A 22500-nucleotide genomic window follows, 5' to 3' on the forward strand; every position below is an offset into this window, starting at 1 on the left:
GTAGTTTCTATAGAGGCGCTGGGCTGAAGGGAGTTGTAGTTTCTATAGAGACGCTGGGCTGAAGGGAGTTGTAGTTTCTATAGAGAGAAATTAAATCATTCACGAGAGAGGGGGACGCTGTGGACCATTCATCCTCATACATAGGGGGAGGGAGGGAGGGAGGGAGGGAGGGAGGGAGGGAGGGAGGGAGGGAGGGAGGGAGGGAGGGAGGGAGGGAGGGAGGGAGGGAGGGAGGGAGGGAGGGAGGGAGGGAGGGAGGGAGGGAGGGAGACCTGACTGTGACCCCAGAGATGTGACCTGACTGGGACCACAGAGATGTGACCTGGCTGGGACCACATAGATGTGACCTGGCTGTGACCCCAGAGATGTAACCTGGCTGTGACCCCAGAGATGTGACCTGGCTGGGACCACAGAGATGTGACCTGGCTGTGACCCCAGAGATGTAACCTGGCTGTGACCCCAGAGATGTGACCTGGCTGTGACTCCAGAGATGTGACCTGGCTGTGACCCCAGAGATGTGACCTGTCTCGCCACCTTATGGAACTCCCGTTCACGGCCGGTGGTGATACAGCCCGGGATCGAACCAGGGTCTGTAGTGACGCCTCTACCACTGAGATGCAGTGCCTTCTCGGGAGGGTTGGTGTGCCACTGATTCATAGAATGCCATAGTAATTAAAGCTCATTAGCTCATTGTTTTACCCCCCTCAAAAAATCTAATCAAATCAATCATGTGTTAATGATCACCTTGTCCTTCTCGCTATGTGACATTGTGTTCAGCATGTCATTTAGTGCAGGCGTCAGACAGGATCAGACCTCTGGCCTCTGTTCTATAAGACAGACAGCTAATGTGTGTAGGTGTGCGTGTGAAAGTGTGTGTGTGGTCTGGGGGGGGGGGGCAGCGGAGGCTAATGAGGGGAGGACGGCTCATCATAATGGCTGGAACGGATCAAATGGAACACGAGCCTGTCCTCCCTAATTAAGGTTCCACCAACCTCCTGTGGAGGGGGTGGAGGGGGGGGGGGGGGTAATTCAGGTGTTACAGCACTGTTATTAACCAGGCAGCAGTGGGCTCTGTACTCCGGTTGTCGTTGGTGTGTGTGTGTGTGTGTGTGTGTGTGTGTGTGTGTGTGTGTGTGTGTGTGTGTGTGTGTGTGTGTGTGTGTGTGTGTGTGTGTGTGTGTGTGTGTGTGTGTGTGTGTGTGTGTGTGTGTGTGTGTACAGGTGGTCGTGTGTAGGTGTGTGTGTTTGTGGCGGGGGCACTGTCTCGTCACTGTTATTATGTATAATTAGTCTGTCCCTGTATCTCTGTATCTCTTTAACCATCGCTGAGGTCAGAGGTGACGACCCCCAATGACCCCCAACACGATCGAAGAGCTGACAAGTCTTCCCGTCCTCCCTAACCCCACCAGAATAACCACCTTAATTATCACCACACATTCCTCCTCAACATGCTACATTATGTTACGGAGTTTTAGGTAAGAGGATGTTTTATAGTTCATTACTGTTCCCATCCGTAGCTCGACAAAGCAATTGTGCTTTACATTACAGACCTGTTGTTCTGCTACACTGAACTAGGAGAGACCTGTTATACTGAACTAGGAGAGACCTGTTATACTGAACTAGGAGAGACCTGGTGTTCTGGACTAGGAGAGACCTGTTATACTGAACTAGGAGAGACCTGTTGTTCTGTTACACTAAACTAGGAGAGACCTGTTATACTGAACTAGGAGAGACCTGTTGTTCTGAACTAGGAGAGACCTGTTGTTCTGGACTAGGAGAGACCTGTTATACTGAACTAGGAGAGACCTGTTATACTGAACTAGGAGAGACCTGGTGTTCTGTTATACTGAACTAGGAGAGACCTGTTATACTGAACTAGGAGAGACCTGTTATACTGAACTAGGAGAGACCTGGTGTTCTGGACTAGGAGAGACCTGTTGTTCTGTCCAATTTGTAAGTCGCTCTGGATAAGAGCGTCTGCTAAATGACTTAAATGTAAATGTAATGTTATACTGAACTAGGAGAGACATGTTATACTGAACTAGGAGAGACCTGTTATACTGAACTAGGAGAGACCTGTTATACTGAACTAGGAGAGACCTGTTATACTGAACGAGGAGAGACCTGTTGTTCTGAACTAGGAGAGACCTGTTGTTCTGAACTAGGAGAGACCTGTTGTTCTGGACTAGGAGAGACCTGTTGTTCTGAACTATGAGAGACCTGTTGTTCTGGACTAGGAGAGACCTGTTGTTCTGTTACCCTGAACTAGGAGAGACCTGTTATACTGGACTAGGAGAGACCTGTTATACTGAACTAGGAGAGACCTGTTATACTGAACTAGGAGAGACCTGTTGTTCGGGACTAGGAGAGACCTGTTATACTGAACTAGGAGAGACCTGTTGTTCTGAACTAGGAGAGACCTGGTGTTCTGTTATACTGAACTAGGAGAGACCTGTTATACTGAACTAGGAGAGACCTGTTATACTGAACTAGGAGAGACATGTTATACTGAACTAGGAGAGACCTGGTGTTCTGTTATACTGAACTAGGAGAGACCTGTTATACTGAACTAGGAGAGACCTGTTATACTGAACTAGGAGAGACCTGTTATACTGAACTAGGAGAGACCTGTTATACTGAACGAGGAGAGACCTGTTGTTCTGAACTAGGAGAGACCTGTTGTTCTGAACTAGGAGAGACCTGTTGTTCTGGACTAGGAGAGACCTGTTGTTCTGAACTATGAGAGACCTGTTGTTCTGGACTAGGAGAGACCTGTTGTTCTGTTACCCTGAACTAGGAGAGACCTGTTATACTGGACTAGGAGAGACCTGTTATACTGAACTAGGAGAGACCTGTTATACTGAACTAGGAGAGACCTGTTGTTCGGGACTAGGAGAGACCTGTTATACTGAACTAGGAGAGACCTGTTGTTCTGAACTAGGAGAGACCTGTTGTTCTGAACTAGGAGAGACCTGGTGTTCTGGACTAGGAGAGACCTGTTATACTGAACTAGGAGAGACCTGTTGTTCTGTTATACTGAACTAGGAGAGACATGTTATACTGAACTAGGAGAGACCTGTTATACTGAACTAGGAGAGACCTGGTGTTCTGGACTAGGAGAGACCTGTTATACTGAACTAGGAGAGACCTGTTGTTCTGTTATACTGAACTAGGAGAGACATGTTATACTGAACTAGGAGAGACCTGTTATACTGAACTAGGAGAGACCTGGTGTTCTGGACTAGGAGAGACCTGTTGTTCTGTTATACTGAACTAGGAGAGACCTGTTGTTCTGAACTAGGAGAGACCTGTTATACTGAACTAGGAGAGACCTGTTGTTCTGAACTAGGAGAGACCTGTTGTTCTGGACTAGGAGAGACCTGTTGTTCTGTTACACTGAACTAGGAGAGACCTGTTACACTGAACTAGGAGAGACCTGTTACACTGAACTAGGAGAGACCTGTTGTTCTGTTACACTGAGAGAGAGAGAGAGAAGAGAGAGAAGACTAAAGCATTTGAGGGGGAAAGTAGAGAGAGAGAAGGAAAGAAGGCAGGAAAGGACGAGAAAGAGAAAGGGGGAGGGACTCTGTGCTAGTTTATACCTGTCCCCAAGGTGCTGCAGAACGGCACAGCATATTTCTTAACAAGCCCTGTCTCGCTTTCTGCACCGGCGGAGGGAGGTTTCACACACACACACACACACACACACACACACACACACACACACACACACACACACACACACACACACACACACACACACACACACACACACACACACACACACACACACACACACACACACACACACACACACTTTCTGCACCAGCACAAACAAACAACCAGATGGCCAGGGAGAGAGGGATAAGATGTTTTTACACTCCTCCAGGCAACCCTCTGCTTCATTCACTCCTTTATTGTTCATCTCTCTACCCCTCAATCCCTCCCTCCATCCCCCCATTCTACAGGCTTAAAGAACTATCCCTCCCTCCCCCCATTCTACAGGCTTAAAGAACTATCCCTCCCTCCCTCCATTCTACAGGCTTAAAGAACTATCCCTCCCTCCATTCTACAGGCTTAAAGAACTATCCCTCCCTACATTCTACAGGCTTAAAGAACTATCCCTCCCTCCCTCCATTCTACAGGCTTAAAGAACTATCCCTCCCTCCATTCTACAGGCTTAAAGAACTATCCCTCCCTACATTCTACAGGCTTAAAGAACTATCCCTCCCTCCCCTCCATTCTACAGGCTTAAAGAACTATCCATCCCTCCCTCCATTCTACAGGCTTAAAGAACTATCCATCCCTCCCTCCATTCTACAGGCTTAAAGAACTATCCCTCCACACCTCCATTCTACAGGCTTAAAGAACTATCCCTCCCTCCATTCTACAGGCTTAATGAACTATCCATCCCTCCCTCCATTGTACAGGCTTAAAGAACTATCCCTCCCTCCCTCCATTCTACAGCCTTAAAGAACTATCCCTCCCTCCATTCTACAGGCTTAAAGAACTATCCCTCCCTCCCTCCATTCTACAGGCTTAAAGAACTATCCCTCCCTCCATTCTACAGGCTTAAAGAACTATCCCTCCCTCCATTCTACAGGCTTAAAGAACTATCCCTCCCTCCATTCTACAGGCTTAAAGAACTATCCCTCCCTCCCTCCATTCTACAGGCTTAAAGAACTATCCCTCCCCCCATTCTACAGGCTTAAAGAACTATCCCTCCCTCCCCCCATTCTACAGGCTTAAATAACTATCCCTCCCTCCATTCTATAGGCTTAAAGAACTATCCCTCCCTCCCTCCATTCTACAGGCTTAAAGAACTATCCCTCCCTCCCTCCATTCTACAGGCTTAAAGAACTATCCATCCCTCCATTCTACAGGCTTAAAGAACTATCCCTCCCTCCATTCTACAGGCTTAAAGAACTATCCCTCCCTCCATTCTACAGGCTTAAAGAACTATCCCTCCCTCCATTCTACAGGCTTAAAGAACTATCCCTCCATCCCTCCATTCTACAGGCTTAAAGAACTATCCCTCCATCCCTCCATTCTACAGGCTTAAAGAACTATCCATCCCTCCCTCCGTTCTACAGGCTTAAAGAACTATCCCTCCATCCCTCCATTCTACAGGCTTAAAGAACTATCCATCCCTCCCTCCGTTCTACAGGCTTAAAGAATTATCCATCCCTCCCTCCATTCTACAGGCTTAAAGAACTATCCCTCCCTCCATTCTACAGGCTTAAAGAACTATCCCTCCCTCCATTCTACAGGCTTAAAGAACCATCCCTCCCTCCATTCTACAGGCTTAAAGAACTATCCCTCCCTCCATTCTACAGGCTTAAAGAACTATCCCTCCCTCCATTCTACAGGCTTAAAGAACTATCCCTCCCTCCATTCTACAGGCTTAAAGAACTATCCCTCCCTCCATTCTACAGGCTTAAAGAAATATCCCTCCCTCCCTCCATTCTACAGGCTTAAAGAACTATCCCTCCCTCCCTCCATTCTACAGGCTTAAAGAACTATCCCTCCCTCCATTCTACAGGCTTAAAGAACTATCCCTCCCTCCATTCTACAGGCTTAAAGAACTATCCCTACCTCCGTTCTACAGGCTTAAAGAACTATCCCTCCCTCCACAGCAGCCTCCATCAAAACTACCCAGCAGCCTCCATCAAAACCACCCAGCAGCCTCCATCAAAACTACCCAGCAGCCTCCATTAAAACTATCCAGCAGCCTCCATCAAAACTACCCAGCAGCCTCCATCAAAACCACCCAGCCTCCATCAAAACTACCCAGCAGCCTCCATCAAAAACCACCCAGCAGCCTCCATCAAAACCACCCAGCCTCCATCAAAAATACCCAGCATCCTCCTTCAAAAACCACCCAGCAGCCTCCATCAAAACTACCCAGCAGCCTCCATCAAAACCACCCAGCAGCCTCTATCAAAACTACCCAGCAGCCTCCATCAAAACCACCCAGCAGCCTCCATCAAAACTACCCAGCAGCCTCAATCAAAAATACCCAGCATCCCCCATCAAAACCACCCAGCAGCCTCCATCAAAACTACCCAGCAGCCTCCATCAAAACTACCCAGCATCCTCCATCAAAAACCACCCAGCAGCCTCCATCAAAACTACCCAGCAGCCTCCATCAAAAATACCCAGCATCCTCCATCAAAAACCACCCAGCAGCCTCCATCAAAACCACCCAGCAGCCTCCATCAAAACTACCCAGCAGCCTCCATCAAAACTACCCAGCAGCCTCCATCAAAACCACCCAGCAGCCTCCATCAAAACCACCCAGCAGCCTCCATCAAAACCACCCAGCAGCCTCCTTCAAAAACCACCCAGCAGCCTCCTTCAAAAACTACCCAGCAGCCTCAATCAAAAATACCCAGCATCCCCCATCAAAACCACCCAGCAGCCTCATCAAAACTACCCAGCAGCCTCCATCAAAACTACCCAGCAGCCTCCATCAAAAACCACCCAGCAGCCTCCATCAAAACTACCCAGCAGCCTCCATCAGAATTACCCAGCAGCCTCCATCAAAACTACCCAGTAGCCTCCATCAAAACTACCCAGCAGCCTCCATCAAAACTACCCAGCAGCCTCCATCAAAACTACCCAGTAGCCTCCATCAAAACCACCCAGCAGCCTCCATCAAAACCACCCAGCAGCCTCCATCAAAACTACCCAGCAGCCTCCATTAAAACTACCCAGTAGCCTCCATCAAAACTACCCAGCAGCCTCCATCAAAACTATCCAGCAGCCTCCATCAAAACCACCCAGCAGCCTCCATCAAAACTACCCAGCAGCCTCCATCAAAACTACCCAGTAGCCTCCATCAAAACTACCCAGCAGCCTCCATCAAAACTACCCAGTAGCCTCCATCAAAACTACCCAGCAGCCTCCATCAAAACTACCCAGCAGCCTCCATCAAAACTACCCAGTAGCCTCCATCAAAACTACCCAGCAGCCTCCATCAAAACTACCCAGCATCCTCCATCAAACCACCCAGTAGCCTCCGGCTAGGAGAAAGTAATGTCAACAACAAGATGAATTTGTCATCGTTGATAAAAATAGACGCGTGACCACAAGCCTATTAATCTCAGTCGTCACAGGCAGAATATTCTGTCTTGCAACATCAAACCTGACAAAAAAACATGTAGAATAATTATCCTGAAAGGAGAGGGTCTAGGTGAGGTGGGACCTGAAAGGAGAGGATCTAGGTGAGGTGGAACCTGAAAGGAGAGGATCTAGGTGAGGTGGAACCTGAAAGGAGAGGGTCTAGGTGAGGTGGAACCTGAAAGGAGAGGATCTAGGTGAGGTGGAACCTGAAAGGGTCTAGGTGAGGTGGGACCTGAAAGGAGAGGGTCTAGATGAAGTGGAACCTGAAAGGAGAGGGTCTAGATGAGGTGGAACCTGAAAGGAGAGGGTCTAGGTGAGGTGGAACCTGAAAGGAGAGGGTCTAGGTGAGGTGGAACCTGAAAGGAGAGGGTCTAGGTGAGATGGAACCTGAAAGGGTCTAGGTGAGGTGGAACCTGAAAGGAGAGTGTCTAGGTGAGGTGGAACCTGAAAGGAGAGGGTCTAGGTGAGGTGGAACCTGAAAGGAGAGGGTCTAGGTGAGGTGGAACCTGAAAGGAGAGGGTTTAGGTGAGGTGGAACCTGAAAGGAGAGGGTCTAGGTGAGGTGGAACCTGAAAGGAGAGGGTCTAGGTGAGATGGAACCTGAAAGGGTCTAGGTGAGGTGGAACCTGAAAGGAGAGGGTCTAGGTGAGGTGGAACCTGAAAGGAGAGGGTCTAGGTGAGATGGAACCTGAAAGGGTCTAGGTGAGGTGGAACCTGAAAGGAGAGGGTCGAGGTGAGATGGAACCTGAAAGGAGAGGGTCTAGGTGAGGTGGGACCTGAAAGGAGAGGGTCTAGGTGAGGTGGGACCTGAAAGGAGAGGGTCTAGGTGAGGTGGAACCTGAAAGGAGAGGGTTTAGGTGAGATGGAACCTGAAAGGAGAGGGTCTAGGTGAGGTGGAACCTGAAAGGAGAGGGTCTAGATGAGGTGGAACCTGAAAGGAGAGTATCTAGGTGAGGTGGAACCTGAAAGGAGAGGATCTAGGTGAGGTGGAACCTGAAAGGGTCTAGGTGAGGTGGGACCCGAAAGGAGAGGGTCTAGGTGAGATGGAACCTGAAAGGAGAGGGTCGAGGTGAGATGGAACCTGAAAGGGTCTAGGTGAGGTGGAACCTGAAAGGGTCTAGGTGAGGTGGAACCTGAAAGGAGAGGTTCTAGGTGAGGTGGAACCTGAAAGGGTCTAGGTGAGGTGAAACCTGAAAGGGTCTAGGTGAGGTGGAACCTGAAAGGAGAGGGTCTAGGTGAGATGGAACCTGAAAGGAGAGGGTCGAGGTGAGATGGAACCTGAAAGGGTCTAGGTGAGGTGGAACCTGAAAGGGTCTAGGTGAGGTGGAACCTGAAAGGAGAGGTTCTAGGTGAGGTGGAACCTGAAAGGGTCTAGGTGAGGTGGAACCTGAAAGGGTCTAGGTGAGGTGGAACCTGAAAGGAGAGGGTCTAGGTGAAGTGGAACCTGAAAGGGTCTAGGTGAGGTGGAACCTGAAAGGGTCTAGGTGAGGTGGAACCTGAAAGGGTCTAGGTGAGGTGGAACCTGAAAGGGTCTAGGTGAGGTGGAACCTGAAAGGGTCTAGGTGAGGTCAGGTGTGTAATAATAAATGAACGGATGTCGTTCATGTGTTAGAAGCATTATTATTCAGTCTATTCAAAAGCAGGCAAACCAGTAAAATATGCTTAACAATATTTGCATTACCCGAGGGCTTGGACCCAACCAATGAAAAACCCTCAGTTTGAATTGAAATGCAGAGAGTGAAGGGTCCACACAGCTAATCAAAAGCTCTGCCTCTTCCTTTTATGTGAGGTCAACATCTTAACCCCCTGGAACACACATTAAACACAGCTGGGTCTGTCTCTCCTCCAGTCATCTGAATGGGAAACAGCCACAGATGAAGGATATAACTAAAGGTGAGGAGGTCTAGCTATAATCAGAAGAGAGATAGCACTAAAATTGAGGAGGTCTAGCTATAATCTGAAGAGATAGCACTAAAACTGAGGAGGTCTAGCTATAATCTGAAGAGATAGCACTAAAATTGAGGAGGTCTAGCTATAATCTGAAGAGATAGCACTAAAATTGAGGAGGTCTAGCTATAATCTGAAGAGATAGCACTAAAATTGAGGAGGTCTAGCTATAATCTGAAGAGATAGCACTACCTGATAGAACAAGACAAACACTTAAGCTTTACAAAAATGTTGCTTTTAACACGACCAATCACAACTATATTCCACATCAGTCAGGGACAAACACATTGGGACCTTCATTTAGGGCACAACCCATCAGCCAGTCTCACTGTTTCCTTATTGGCTCTCTGCCCTCGAGGAAACTCTCCCAAACCTCCGACTAGAGAGCCTCTCTCTGCCCATCGCCGTTTCACAACTCTCCCCTTTCTCCGGTTGCTTCCTCTTTTCCTCTTGTTCCTGTGTGACTGTGACCTCAGAGGAACTAGACCTTGGAGCAGAACAGGACGTCCTGTGTGACTGTGACCTCACCAGAGGAACTAGACCTTGGAGCAGAACAGGAAGTCCTGTGTGACTGTGACCTCACCAGAGGAACTAGACCTTGGAGCAGAACAGGAAGTCATTTTGTAAAAAGGCAACCATTACGTAACTATTGTACAACAGGTTCAGCTGGAGTATAATGACTATCTGTCACAACAGTGGAGACATGCAGGGATGGTACTACAGCATGCACACACACACACACACACACACACACACACACACACACACACACACACACACACACACACACACACACACACACACACACACACACACACACACACACACACACACACACACACACACACACACACAGACACACAGACACACAGACACACACACACTCACAGGTTGGACTAATTTCTTCTCATTACTGTACCTTGCCGCATCAGAGAAGGCAGATTTAGAGATTTTAAAAACAACTCCCATCTGCATACAGCAGACAGCGTTGTGCGTCCCATATAGTACCCTCCCTATGTAGGGCCCCTACGGTCCTGGTCAAACGTAGTGCACTATAAAGGGAATAGGGCGCCATTTGGGACATTGACGTACTGTCACTAAATTTGCACCTGGGCCACGTGAAGGAATAGAGAAGTCTCTTCTGGAGGTTGACAAAGAGAGTGTTGGAGGGGATGGAGGGAGAGAGTGGTGGAGGGAGAGAGTGGTGGAGGGGATGGAGGGAGAGAGTGTTGGAGGGGATGGAGGGAGAGAGTGTTGGAGGGGATGGAGGGAGAGAGTGTTGGAAGGGATGGAGGGAGAGAGTGGTGGATGGAGAGAGTGGTGGAGGGAGAGAGTGGTGGAGGGAGAGAGTGTTGGAGGGGATGGAGGGAGAGAGTGTTGGAGGGGATGGAGGGAGAGAGTGTTGGAGGCAGAGAGTGGTGGAGGGAGAGAGAGGTAGAGGGAGAGAGTGGTGGGGGGAGAGAGTGTTGGAGGGGATGGAGGGAGAGAGTGGTGGAGGGAGAGAGTGGTGGAGGGAGAGAGTGGTGGAGGGGATGGAGGGAGAGAGTGGTGGAGGGAGAGAGTGGTGGAGGGGATGGAGGGAGAGAGTGGTGGAGGGAGAGAGTGGTGGAGGGGATGGAGGGAGAGAGTGGTGGAGGGAGAGAGTGGTGGAGGGAGAGAGTGGTGGAGGGGATGGAGGGAGAGAGTGGTGGAGGGGAGTGGTGGGGGAGAGAGTGTTGGAGGGATGGAGTGGTGGGGGGAGAGAGTGGTGGAGGGAGAGAGTGGTGGAGTGGTGGAGGGAGAGAGTGGTGGAGGGAGAGAGTGGTGGAGGGAGAGAGTGTTGGAGGGGATGGAGGGAGAGAGTGGTGGAGGGAGAGAGTGTTGGAGGCAGAGAGTGGTGGAGGGAGAGAGTAGTGGAGGGAGAGAGTGGTGGAGGGAGAGAGTGTTGGAGGGGATGGAGGGAGAGAGTGTTGGAGGGGATGGAAGGAGAGAGTGGTGGAGGGAGAGAGTGTTGGAGAGGATGGAGGGAGAGAGTGGTGGAGGGAGAGAGTGTTGGAGGGGATGGAGGGAGAGAGTGTTGGAGGCAGAGAGTGGTGGAGGGAGAGAGTAGTGGAGGGAGAGAGTGGTGGAGGGAGAGAGTGTTGGAGGGGATGGAGGGAGAGAGTGTTGGAGGGGATGGAGGGAGAGAGTGGTGGGGGGAGGAGTGGTGGAGGGAGAGAGTGGTGGGGGGAGAGAGTGGTGGAGGGAGAGAGTGGTGGAGGGAGAGAGTGGTGGAGGGAGAGAGTGTTGGAGGGGATGGAGGGAGATAGTGGTGGATGGAGAGAGTGTTGGAGTGGTGGAGGGAGAGAGTGGTGGAGGGAGAGAGTGGTGGAGGGAGAGAGTGTTGGAGGGGATGGAGGGAGAGAGTGGTGGAGGGAGAGTGTTGGAGGGGATGGAGGGAGAGAGTGTTGGAGGCAGAGAGTGTTGGAGGCAGAGAGTGGTGGAGGGAGAGAGTGGTGGAGGGGTGGAGGGAGAGAGTGGTGGAGGGGTGGAGGGAGAGAGTGGTGGAGGGGTGGAGGGAGAGAGTGGTGGAGGGAGAGAGTGGTGGAGGGAGAGAGTGGTGGAGGGAGTGGAGGGAGAGAGTGGTGGAGGGAGAGAGTGGTGGAGGGAGAGAGTGGTGGAGGGAGAGAGTGGTGGAGGGGTGGAGGGAGAGTGGTGGAGGAGAGAGTGGTGGAGGGAGTGGAGGGAGAGAGTGGTGGAGGGGTTGGAGGGAGAGAGTGATGGAGGGGGTGAAGGGAGTGATGGAGGGGTGGAGGGAGGATGGAGGGAGAGAGTGATGGAGGGGTGGAGGGAGAGAGTGATGGAGGGGTGGAGAGACTGATGGAGGGGTGGAGAGACTGATGGAGGGTGGAGGAAGAGAGTGATGGAGGGGTGGAGAGACTGATGGAGGGGGTGGAGGGAGAGACTGAAGGAGGGGTGGAGGGAGAGACTGAAGGAGGGGGTGGAGGGAGAGAGTGATGGACGGGTGGAGGAAGAGAGTGATGGAGGGGGTGGAGGGAGAGAGTGATGGAGGGGTGGAGAGACTGATGGAGGGTGGAGGGAGAGAGTGATGGAGGGGTTGAGGGAGAGAGTGATGGAGGGGTGGAGGGAGAGAGTGATGGAGGGTTGGAGGGAGAGAGTGATGGAGAGGGTGGAGGGAGAGAGTGATGGAGGGGTGGAGAGACTAATGGAAGGGGTGGAGGGAGAGAGTGATGGAGGGGTGGAGGGAGAGAGTGATGGAGGGGTGTAGGTAGAGAGTGATGGAGGGAGAGAGAGTGATGGAGGGAGAGAGTGATGGAGGGGTGGAGGGAGAGTGTGATGGAGGGGTGTAGGGAGAGAGTGATGGAGGGAGAGAGTGATGGAGGGAGAGAGAGTGATGGAGGGAGAGAGTGATGGAGGAAGAGAGTGATGGAGGGGTGGAGGGAGAGAGTGATGGAGGGGTGGAGAGACTGATGGAGGGGTGGAGGGAGAGAGTGATGGAGGGGTGGAGGGAGAGAGTGATGGAGGGGTGGAGGGAGAGAGTGATGGAGGGGTGGAGGGAGAGAGTGATGGAGGGGGTGGAGGGGAGGGTGATGGAGGGTGGAGGGAGAGAGTGATGGAGGGGTGGAGAGACTAATGGAAGGGGTGGAGGGAGAGAGTGAAGGAGGGGTGTAGGGAGAGAGTGATGGAGGGAGAGAGAGTGGTGGAGGGAGAGAGTGATGGAGGGAGAGAGAGTGATGAGGGAGAGAGTGATGGAGGGAGAGAGTGATGGAGGGAGAGAGAGTGATGGAGGGAGAGAGAGTGATGGAGGGAGAGAGTGATGGAGGGAGAGAGTGATGGAGGGAGAGTGATGGAGGGAGAGAGAGTGATGGTGGGAGAGAGTGATGGAGGGAGAGAGTGGTGGAGGGAGAGAGAGTGATGGAGGGAGAGAGTGATGGAAGAAGAGAGTGATGTGATGGAGGGATGGAGGGAGAGAGTGATGGAGGGAGAGAGTGATGGAGGGAGAGAGTGATGGTGGGAGAGAGAGTGATGGAGGAGAGAGTGATGGAGGAGAGAGAGTGATGGAGGAGAGAGTGATGAGAGAGAGTGATGGAGGGAGAGAGAGTGATGGAGGGGATGGAGAGAGAGTGATGGAGGGAGAGAGTGATGGAGGGAGAGAGTGATGGAGGGAGAGAGTGATGGAGGAGAGAGTGATGGAGGGAGAGAGTGATGGAGGGAGAGTGATGGAGGGAGAGAGTGATGGAGGGAGAGAGTGAGGGGGAAGGATGGAGGGAGAGAGTGATGGAGGAGAGTGATGGAGGGAGAGGGTGATGGAGGGAGAGAGTGATGGAGGGAGAGAGTGATGTGATGGAGGAGAGAGTGATGGAGGGAGAGAGTGATGGAGGAGAGAGAGTGATGGAGGGAGAGAGTGATGGAGAGAGAGTGATGGAGGGAGAGAGTGATGGAAGGGAGAGAGTGATGGATGGAGAGAGTGATGGAGGGAGAGAGAGTGATGGAGGGAGGAGTGATGGAGGGAGAGAGTGATGGAGGGAGAGAGTGATGGAGGAGAGTGATGGAGGGGAGTGGAGGAGAGAGTGATGGAGGAGAGAGTGATGGAGGGAGAGAGTGATGGAGGGAGAGAGTGATGGAGGGAGAGAGTGATGGAGGGAAGTGATGGAGGGAGAGAGTGATGGAGAGAGAGTGATGGAGGGAGAGTGATGGAAGGGAGAGAGAGTGATGGAGGGAGAGAGTGATGGGGGGAGAGTGGAGAGAGTGATGGAGGAGAGAGTGATGGAGGAGAGAGTGATGGAGGAGAGAGAGTGATGGAAAGTGATGGAGTGATGGAGGAGAGAGTGATGGAGGGAGAGAGTGATGGAGGGAGAGTGATGGAGGAGATGGAGTGGGAGAGAGAGTGATGGAGGGAGAGAGTGATGGAGGATGGAGAGAGTGATGGAGGAGTGATGGAGGAGAGAGTGATGGAGGGAGAGAGTGATGGAGGGAGAGAGAGTGATGGAGGGAGAGAGTGATGGAGGGAGAGAGTGATGGAGGGAGAGAGTGATGGAGGGAGAGAGAGTGATGGAGGGAGAGAGTGATGGAGGGAGAGAGTGATGGAGGGAGAGAGTGATGGAGGAGAGAGAGTGATGGAGGGGAGGAGAGAGTGATGGAGGGAGAGAGTGATGGAGGGAGAGAGTGATGGATGGTGGGGAGAGAGTGATGGAGGGAGAGAGTGATGGAGGGAGAGAGTGATGGTGGGAGAGAGTGATGGAGGGAGAGAGTGATGGAGGGAGAGGTGATGGAGGAGAGAGTGATGGAGGGAGAGAGTGATGGAGGAGAGAGGATGGAGGGAGAGAGAGTGATGGAGGAGAGAGAGATGGTGGAGGGAGAGAGTGATGGAGGGGAGAGAGTGATGGAGGGAGAGAGTGATGGAGGGAGAGAGGATGGAGGAGAGAGAGAGTGATGGAGGGAGAGGAGGGAGAGAGTGATGGAGGAGAGAGTGATGGAGAGAAGTGATGGAGGAGAGAGTGATGGAGGGAGAGAGTGGTGGAGGGAGAGAGTGGTGGAGGGAGAGTGGTGGAGGGAGTGAGTGGTGGAGGGAGAGAGTATTGGAGGATGGAGGGAGAGAGTGTTGGAGGGGATGGAGGGAGAGTGTTGGAAGGGATGGAGGAGAGAGAGTGGTGGATGGAGAGAGTGGTGGAGGGAGAGAGTGGTGGAGGGAGAGAGTGTTGGAGGGGATGGAGGGAGAGAGTGTTGGAGGAGAGAGTGGTGGAGGCAGAGAGTGGTGGAGGAGAGAGTGGTGGAGGGAGTGTTGGAGATGGAGGGAGAGAGTGTTGGAGGGGATGGAGGGAGAGAGTGTTGGAGGAGAGAGTGGTGGAGGGAGAGAGAGGTGGAGGAGTGGTGGGGGGAGAGAGTGTTGGAGGGGATGGAGGGAGAGAGTGTTGGAGGGGATGGAGGGAGAGAGTGGTGGAGGGAGAGAGTGGTGGAGGGAGAGAGTGGTGGAGGGATGGAGGAGGAGTGGTGGAGGGAGAGAGTGATGGAGGGGATGGAGGGAGAGAGTGGTGGAGGGAGAGAGTGGTGGAGGGGATGGAGGGAGAGAGTGGTGGAGGGAGAGAGTGGTGGAGGGAGAGAGTGGTGGAGGGGATGGAGGGAGAGAGTGGTGGAGGGAGAGAGTGGTGGGGGGAGAGAGTGTTGGAGGGGATGGAGGGAGAGAGTGGTGGAGAGGAGTGGTGGAGGGAGAGAGTGGTGGAGGGAGAGAGTGGTGGAGGGAGAGAGTGGTGGGGGAGAGAGTGTTGGAGGGGATGGAGGGAGAGAGTGTTGGAGGCAGAGAGTGGTGGAGGGAGAGAGTAGTGGAGGGAGAGAGTGGTGGAGGGAGAGAGTGTTGGAGGGGTGAGTGTTGGAGGGATGGAAGGAGTGAGTGGTGGAGGGAGAGAGTGTTGGAGAGGATGGAGGGAGAGTGGTGGAGGGAGAGAGTGTTGGAGGGGATGGAGGGAGAGAGTGTTGGAGGCAGAGAGTGGTGGAGGAGAGAGTAGTGGAGGGAGAGAGTGGTGGAGGGAGAGAGTGATGGAGGGGAGAGAGTGTTGGAGGGGATGGAGGGAGAGAGTGGTGGGGGAGAGAGTGGAGTGGTGGAGGGAGAGTGAGTGTTGGAGGATGGAGGGAGATAGTGGTGGATGGAGAGAGTGTTGGAGTGGTGGAGGGAGAGAGTGGTGGAGGAGAGAGTGGTGGAGGGAGAGAGTGTTGGAGGGGATGGAGGAGAGAGTGGTGGAGGGAGAGTGTTGGAGGGGATGGAGGGAGAGAGTGTTGGAGGCAGAGAGTGTTGGAGGCAGAGAGTGGTGGAGGGAGAGAGTGGTGGAGGGGTGGAGGGAGAGAGTGGTGGAGGGTGGAGGAGAGAGTGGTGGAGGGGTGGAGGGGAGAGAGTGGTGGAGGGAGAGAGTGGTGGAGGGAGAGAGTGGTGGAGGAGTGGAGGGAGAGAGTGGTGGAGGGAGAGAGTGGTGAGTGGTGGAGGGGAGAGTGGTGGAGGGGTGGAGGGAGAGAGTGGTGGAGGAGAGAGTGGTGGAGGGAGAGAGTGGTGGAGGGAGTGGAGGGAGAGAGTGGTGGAGGGGTTGGAGGGAGAGAGTGATGGAGGGGGTGAAGGGAGTGATGGAGGGGGTGGAGGGAGTGATGGAGGGAGAGAGTGATGGAGGGGTGGAGGGAGAGAGTGATGGAGGGGTGGAGAGACTGATGGAGGGGTGGAGAGACTGATGGAGGGGTGGAGGGAAGAGAGTGATGGAGGGGTGGAGAGACTGATGGAGGGGTGGAGGGAGAGACTGAAGGAGGGGGTGGAGGGAGAGACTGAAGGAGGGGGTGGAGGGAGAGAGTGATGGACGGGTGGAGGAAGAGAGTGATGGAGGGGGTGGAGGGAGAGAGTGATGGAGGGGTGGAGAGACTGATGGAGGGGGTGGAGGAGAGAGTGATGGAGGGGTTGAGGGAGAGAGTGATGGAGGGGTGGAGGGAGAGAGTGATGGAGGGTTGGAGGGAGAGAGTGATGGAGAGGGTGGAGGGAGAGAGTGATGGAGGGGTGGAGAGACTAATGGAAGGGGTGGAGGGAGAGAGTGATGGAGGGTGGAGGGAGAGAGTGATGGAGGGGTGTAGGTAGAGAGTGATGGAGGGAGAGAGAGTGATGGAGGGAGAGAGTGATGGAGGGGGGGGTGGAGGGAGAGTGTGATGGAGGGGTGTAGGGAGAGAGTGATGGAGGGAGAGAGTGATGGAGGGAGAGAGAGTGATGGAGGGAGAGAGTGATGGAGGAAGAGAGTGATGGAGGGGGTGGAGGGAGAGAGTGATGGAGGGGTGGAGAGACTGATGGAGGGGGTGGAGGGAGAGAGTGATGGAGGGGTGGAGGGAGAGAGTGATGGAGGGTGGAGGGAGAGAGTGATGGAGGGGTGGAGGGAGAGAGTGATGGAGGGGGTGGAGGGGGAGGGTGATGGAGGGGGTGGAGGAGAGAGTGATGGAGGGGTGGAGAGACTAATGGAAGGGGTGGAGGGAGAGAGTGAAGGAGGGGTGTAGGGAGAGAGTGATGGAGGGAGAGAGAGTGATGGAGGGAGAGAGTGATGGAGGGTGGAGGGAGAGAGTGATGGAGGGAGAGAGAGTGATGAGGGAGAGAGTGATGGAGGGAGAGAGTGATGGAGGGGAGAGTGATGGAGGAGAGAGTGATGGAGGGAGAGAGTGATGGAGGGAGAGAGTGATGGAGGGAGAGTGATGGAGGGAGATGATGATGGTGGGAGAGAGTGATGGAGGGAGAGAGTGGTGGAGGGAGAGAGAGTGATGGAGGAGAGAGTGATGGAAGAAGAGTGTGATGGAGGGAGAGAGTGATGGAGGGAGAGAGAGTGATGGAGGAGAGAGTGATGGAGGGAGAGAGTGATGGAGGGAGAGAGTGATGGTGGGAGAGAGTGATGGAGGGAGAGAGTGATGGAGGGAGAGAGTGATGGAGGGAGAGAGTGATGGAGGGAGAGAGAGTGATGGAGGGAGAGAGAGTGATGGAGGGAGAGAGTGATGGAGGGAGAGAGTGATGGAGGGAGAGAGTGATGGAGGGAGAGAGTGATGGAGGGAGAGTGATGGAAGGAGAGAGAGTGATGGAGGGAGAGAGTGATGGAGGGAGGGAGAGAGTGATGGAGGGAGAGAGTGATGGAGGGAGAGATGATGGAGGGAGAGAGTGGTGGAGGGAGAGAGAGTGATGGAGAGAGAGTGATGGAGGGAGAGAGTGATGGAGGGAGAGAGTGATAGAGAGAAGAGTGGTGGAGGGAGAGAGTGATGAAAGAGAAGTGATGAAAGAGAGAGAGTGATGGAGGGAGAGAGAGTGATGGAGGGAGAGAGAGTGATTAGATGATGGAGGGAGAGAGTGATGGAGGGAGAGAGAGTCTGATGGAGGGAGAGAGTGATGGAGGGAGAGCTGATGGAGGGACCAGTGATTACAGTGATGGAGGGAGAGAGTGATGGAGGGAGAGTGATGGAAGGAGAGAGAGAGTGATGGAGGAGAGAGTGATGGAGGGAGGGAGAGAGTGATGGAGGGACCATGTTACATGATAGAGTGGTAAATGGAGAGAGAGACTGATCTCTGGTGCTGATGGAGTGATGGAGGGAGAGAGAGTGATGGAGGGAGACAGTGATGGAGGGAGAGAGAGTGATGGAGGGAGAGAGAGTGATGGAGGGAGAGAGAGTGATGGAGGGAGAGAGTGATGGAGGGAGAGAGTGGTGGAGGGAGAGAGAGTGATGGAGGGAGAGAGTGATGGAGGGAGAGAGTGATGGAGAGTGATGGAGGGAGAGATGATGGAGGGAGAGAGTGATGGAGGAGAGAGTGATGGAGGGAGAGACTGATGGAGGGAGAGAGTGATGGTGGGAGAGAGTGATGGAGGGAGAGAGTGATGGAGGGAGCTAAAGTTGGTGGGAGAGAGTGATGGAGGGAGAGAGTGGTGGAGGGAGAGAGAGTGATGGAGGGAGAGAGTGATGGAGGGAGAGAGTGATGGAGGAGAGAGTGATGGAGGGAGGAGACTGATCTGATCCTGCTGGAGGGAGAGTGATGGGACCAGTGATGGAGGGAGAGAGAGTGATGATGGAGGGAGAGAGAGTGATGGAGGGAGAGAGAGTGATGGAGGGAGAGAGTGATCTCCTGATTAGGGACCAGTGATGGAGGGTCCATGATAGTGATGGAAGGAGAAAGAGTGATGGAGGGAGAGAGTGATGGAGGGAGGGAGAGAGTGATGGAGGGAGAGAGTGATGGAGGGAGAGAGTGATGGAGGGAGAGAGTGGTCCAGTGATGGAGAGAGAGAGTGATGGAGGGAGAGAGTGATGGAGGGAGAGAGTGATAGAGAGGAGAGTGGTGGAGGGAGAAAGAGTGATGGAGAGAGAGAGTGATGGAGGGAGTGATAGAGGACCAGTGATTGTGATAGAGAGAGAGAGTGATGGAGGGAGAGAGTGATGTAGGGAGACCTGATCTGATGGAGGGAGAGCTGATGGAGAGGACCATGTGAAGAGAGAGAGAGTCCATGTAGTGATGAGAGAGTGATGGGAGAGAGAGTGATGGAGGGAGAGAGTGATGGAGGGAGAGAGTCCTAGAGAGAGAGTGGTGGAGGGGAAAGAGTGATGGAGAGAGAGAGTGATGGAGGGATGATAGAGAGAGTGAAGGAGACTGGTCTGATGGAGAGAGAGAGTGATGGAGAGAGTGATGGAGGAGAGAGTGATGGAGGGAGAGAGAGTGATGGATGGAGGAGACCTGATGGAGGGAGAGAGAGTGATGGAGGGAGAGAGAGTGATGGAGGGAGAGAGCAGGAAGGCAAAGAGAGAAAAATCTAAAAGACATTTACAAACAAGAGGGATAATTGGGTCCAATGGGAAAGGACATTTGAAAACATGGCAGTGACGTCATCCTGTCACACATTTACAGACAATAATAGACGTTTCTACTGATCAGAACATGATGGAATTATAGCACATAGACCCATAGACCTTTCAATGATCAGAACATGATGGAATTATAGACATAGACCCATAGACCTTTCAATGATCAGAAATTGTTTTTTAAATTGCATTTCTGTCGTTTACCAGATGCTCTTATCCAGAGCGACATTTTAATACTGGTCCCCCCCCGAGGGGAATCGAACCCACAACCCTGGCGTTGTAAGCACCATGCTCTACCAACTGAGCTACGGGACTAATTATAATTATAAAACATGGATTAACATCAAACATCAGAGCTTGGAGAACCTGCTCTCTCCTTCTATGGACCATGTTACATGTACCTGCTAAAGGAGACTCCTATCTCCTGCTATGGACCATGTTACATGTACCTGCTAAAGGAGGCTCCTCTCTCCTGCTAGGGACCATGTTACATGTACCTGCTAAAGGAGACTCCTATCTCCTGCTATGGACCATGTTACATGTACCTGCTAAAGGAGACTCCTCTCTCCTGCTATGGACCATGTTACATGTACCTGCTAAAGGAGACTCCTCTCTCCTGCTATGGACCATGTTACACGTACCTGCTAAAGGAGACTCCTCTCTCCTGCTATGGACCATGTTACATGTACCTGCTAAAGGAGACTCCTCTCTCCTGCTATGGACCATGTTACATGTACCTGCTAAAGGAGACTCCTCTCTCCTGCTATGGACCATGTTACATGTACCTAATAAAGGAGACTCCTCTCTCCTGCTATGGACCATGTTGTCCATGTACCTATAAAGGAGACTCCTCTCTCCTGCTATGGACCATGTTGTCCATGTACCTGCTAAAGGAGACTCCTCTCTCCTGCTATGGACCATAATACATGTACCTGCTAAAGGAGACTATCTCTCCTAAGGGACCAGGTTGTATGTACCTGCTAAAGGAGACTCCTCTCTCCTGCTATGGACCATGTTGTCCATGTATAAAGGAGACTCCTCTCTCCTGCTATGGACCATGTTGTCCATGTACCTGCTAAAGGAGACTCCTCTCTCCTGCTATGAACCATGTTGTCCATGTACCTGCTAAAGGAGACTCCTCTTTCCTGCTATGGACCATGTTGTCCATGTACCTGCTAAGGAGACTAATCTCTCCTGCTATGGACCATGTTGTCCAATACCTAATAAGGAGACTCCTCTCTCCTGCTATGGACCATGTTGTCCATGTACCTGCTAAAGGAGATCTCTCCTTCTATGGACCAGGTAGTCCATGTACCTGCTAGAGAAGGAGCCTTTCTGTCAATCTCAAACTTTCAGTGGATCTTCACGGTTCACTAAATAGCGAGAGGAGATAATAATAAGATAATAATAATAATATAATAATAATAATAATATAATAATAATAATAATATAATAATAATAATAAGATAATACACATAATCTTCTGAAATGAACATGTGTTAGATTAGATCATATATTTCTCAGAAAGAGCAACTTCAGAAAATTATAAGCGGACTATCTCCACTTTGTATGATTATAATTTATTCAGTGAAAGGGAAGCCATCTGGTGTATTCATCTCCTTAGTATCACACACACACACACACACACACAATGACAAAAAGCTGTAGAAAGTGGAAGCGACGATGTGGGGAATGTGCGATGATGCCGTTTGAGGGATTGCAGGGCTATCTAAACTTAACTATCATCTCAGTCAGAGGAAAAGAAATGCTTCATTCCAGAGGTTTATATAAATTCAGTGAACGTGTTGATGATAAAAATGAACAAATTCCAGCAATACGATTAAGCAAAGCCTTTGGAATGCCCTTTCAAACTCTGACATGGAGCCAGAAGATTCCAGAACGAGAACACCATGTTAAAACCTACATGATGATTCTAGAACTGAAACACCATGTTAAAACCTACATGATGATTCTAGAACTGAAACACCATGTTAAAACCTACATGATGATTCTAGAACTGAAACACCATGTTAAAACCTACATGATGATTCTAGAACTGAAACACCAGGTTAAAACCTACATGATGATTCTAGAACTGAAACACCATGTTAAAACCTACATGATGATTCTAGAACTGAAACACCATGTTAAAACCTACATGATGATTCTAGAACTGAAACACCAGGTTAAAACCTACATGATGATTCTACAACTGAAACACCATGTTAAAACCTACATGATGATTCTAGAACTGAAACACCATGTTAAAACCTACATGATGATTCTAGAACTGAAACACCATGTTAAAACCTACATGATGATTCTAGAACTGAAACACCATGTTAAAACCTACATGATGATTCTAGAACTGAAACACCAGGTTAAAACCTACATGATGATTCTAGAACTGAAACACCATGTTAAAACCTACATGATGATTCTAGAACTGAAACACCAGGTTAAAACCTACATGATGATTCTAGAACTGAAACACCATGTTAAAACCTACATGATGATTCTAGAACTGAAACACCATGTTAAAACCTACATGTTGATTCTAGAACTAGTTAAAACCTACATAATGATTCTGAACTGAAACACCATGTTAAAACCTACATGATGATTCTAGAACTGAAAAACCATGTTAAAACCTACATGATGATTCTAGAACTGAAACACCATGTTAAAACCTACATAATGATTCTAGAACTGAACATGTTAAACTCTTAGACTTCTGATACTGACAGAATAAGAACAAGTCTTTGATATTAATTACTAGTCTGCAGCTAGGAATTCGGTATCATTGAACGTGAAGAACGACAACAGCAGCCGAAACACCCATTCTATAACGAATGTCACTCTGAACAATCCCCTCTAACCACAACCGAGAGAGAGAGAGGGAGAGAGAAGGACAATTCTACAAAATAAATAAACTTTTCACCAGCGATCAAGACGACACACTGAGCGTAAATATATATATTGATTGCAATTGTTCCCGAATGAGTGAGCGTTCATGTGCAAAGGATTAGCATTTCAATTGTTATAATTATCACTCTGTGGTGACTTCTTAGTCGACTCCCACTTCCCCTTTTGTCTAACAAGCCGCCAT

This window comes from Oncorhynchus gorbuscha, unplaced genomic scaffold, assembly GCF_021184085.1.
Source record: "Oncorhynchus gorbuscha isolate QuinsamMale2020 ecotype Even-year unplaced genomic scaffold, OgorEven_v1.0 Un_scaffold_542, whole genome shotgun sequence".
NCBI classification, from domain to species: domain Eukaryota; kingdom Metazoa; phylum Chordata; class Actinopteri; order Salmoniformes; family Salmonidae; genus Oncorhynchus; species Oncorhynchus gorbuscha.